The following is a 2,241-nucleotide window of genomic DNA, read 5'->3' as shown; positions in this document are numbered from 1 at the left end:
TTTTTGAGTTGGAGTCTCACTCTGTCGCCCAGGCTGGAGTGCAGTGGCATGCTGACGGCCACCACAGCCTCAACCTGTTGGGCTCAGGTGATCCTTCCACCTCAGCCTTCCAGTAGCTGGAACTACAGGTGTGCGCTTCCACGCCTGGCTAATTTTTTGACTTATTGTAGAGATGAGGTCTCGCCAAGTTGCCCAGGCAGGTCTTGAACCCCTGAGCTCAGACAGTCCTCTCACCTTGGCCTCCCAAAGTGCTGGGATAATAGGCTTGAGCCACCACACCCAGCTCCAATAACTTTTTTTTTTTTAGTTGGAGTCTCACTCCATCGTCCAGGCTGGAGTGCAGTGGCACGCTCACAGCCACCCCAGTGTCAACCTGCTGGGCTCCAGTGATCCCCCTGCCTCAGCCTTCCAACTAGCCGGAACTATAGGCATGCGCTACCACACCCTGCTAGTTTTTTATGTATTGTAGAGACAAGGTCTTGCCAAGTTGCCCAGGCTGGTCTTGAACCCCGGGGCTCGGGCATTCCACTCACCTTGGCCTCCCAAAGTGCTGGGATTATAGGCTGAGCCACCGAGCCTGTCCTCAAATCACTTTTCTAAAGGAAGCTACTAATACTCATCACATCTACACCAACGGGACTGTCCAATTCCATACGACCAAAGCCAAACAGGAGAACATAAACGCATGAAATCTAGAAATCTAAAACCATTTCAAGGAAAGTGACTCCCAAAGTTCAGCTCGTATCTGGCTCTGGCAAAAGTCCTGCCAGTCCCGGATAGGAGACACTGGTGAGGCTGTGGGACAAACCAGAAGTGTCACCTCCACCTTGAGGACCGCCATGGTCTACACGACGAGGCATCCATCCCAGGCAAAGGGCTGACCGAACTCACTCCACTGGCCAGGCTGTTGCGTTGGAGGCCAACAGACCTGTCTGAAGAAGGGCCAGACGGGAAGTACTTTAGCCTGCTAGTTCTCGCCAGGGACAGTTTTGTCCCCTAAGGGCCTTGGCAATGTCTGGATAAACATTTGGTTGTCCCAAGTGAAGGGTGCTACCGGCATCTAACAAGTAGAGAGCAGGGCCAGGGACGGGACACTGCCAACAACCCATATCTTCCCTCTTCAGGGCAGCCCTCCTCCCCTCACACCCACAATAAGGGATGATCTGACCCCAAAGGCCAAGTGCTGAGGCTGAGAGACCCAGTGCTCTGCTGCAGGTCACATTCACTCTGCCACACAGGCTTTGCTTTTAACCCTTTAAAAATGTAAAAACCAGCCAGGCTCGGTGGCTCAGCCTGTAATCCCGCACTTTGGGAGGCCGAGGTGAGTGGATTGCCTGAGCCCGCGGGTTTGAGACCCGCCTGGGCAACTTGGCGAGACCTCATCTCTACAATAAATCAAAGACTAGCCGGGCATGGTGGCGCGCGCCTGTAGTTCCGGCTACTCAGAAAGCTGAGGCGGAAGGATCGCCGGAGCCCAGCAGGTTGAGGCTGCGGTGGCTGGGAGCGGCCACTGCACACCAGTCTGGGTGACAGAGTGAGACTCCAACTCAAAAAAAAAAAAGTAAAAACCGCCAGGCATGGTGGCTCACACCTATAATCCCAGTACTTTGGGAGGCTGAGGTGAGAGGACTGCCTGAGCCCACGGGTTCGAGACCTCGCCTCTACAATACATCAAAAAATTAGCTGGATGTGGTGGTGCGTGCCTGTAGTTCTGGCTACTTGGAAGGCTGAGGCAGAAGGATCACCTGAGCTCAGCAGGTCGAGGCTGCAGTGGCCGTCAGCGTGCCCACTCCCGCCTGGGTGACAGAGTGAGACTTCAACTGAAAAAAAATTTTAAAAATAGAATAAAAATGTAAAAACCACTCTCAGCTCATGGCCACAGGAAAACAGGCCTCAGCCCATCATTTGCTGATCCTGCTCTACAGAGTGCCAGCAAAGCCCAGAGACCACATGGTGGCAAACAGCCAAGGGCTCTGGGGTCACACAAACTATTCTGCAGATCCTTGACATGGGCCCGGACTGATGTCTTCACACTGAGAGGCCGAGTGACCCACCTCCTAAGTCATGAAGCAGGGATTCTCCAGAAGAAGCTATCCCCACCCCCCAGCACCACCCACTAAGCTCTCGCCACGCTTTCCTGTCCATTTTCCTGTCCTCAGCTCTGTAACCAGTTACACCACATAGCAGAGACCACCTCAGCATTCACCCTGTTTAACCCTTAAGAAGTACAGGTGACTGCTG

This window comes from Carlito syrichta, unplaced genomic scaffold (assembly GCF_000164805.1).
Source record: "Carlito syrichta isolate Samal-C Ts95f unplaced genomic scaffold, Tarsius_syrichta-2.0.1 Scaffold297648, whole genome shotgun sequence".
NCBI classification, from domain to species: domain Eukaryota; kingdom Metazoa; phylum Chordata; class Mammalia; order Primates; family Tarsiidae; genus Carlito; species Carlito syrichta.
This window is presented reverse-complemented; position numbering follows the sequence as displayed.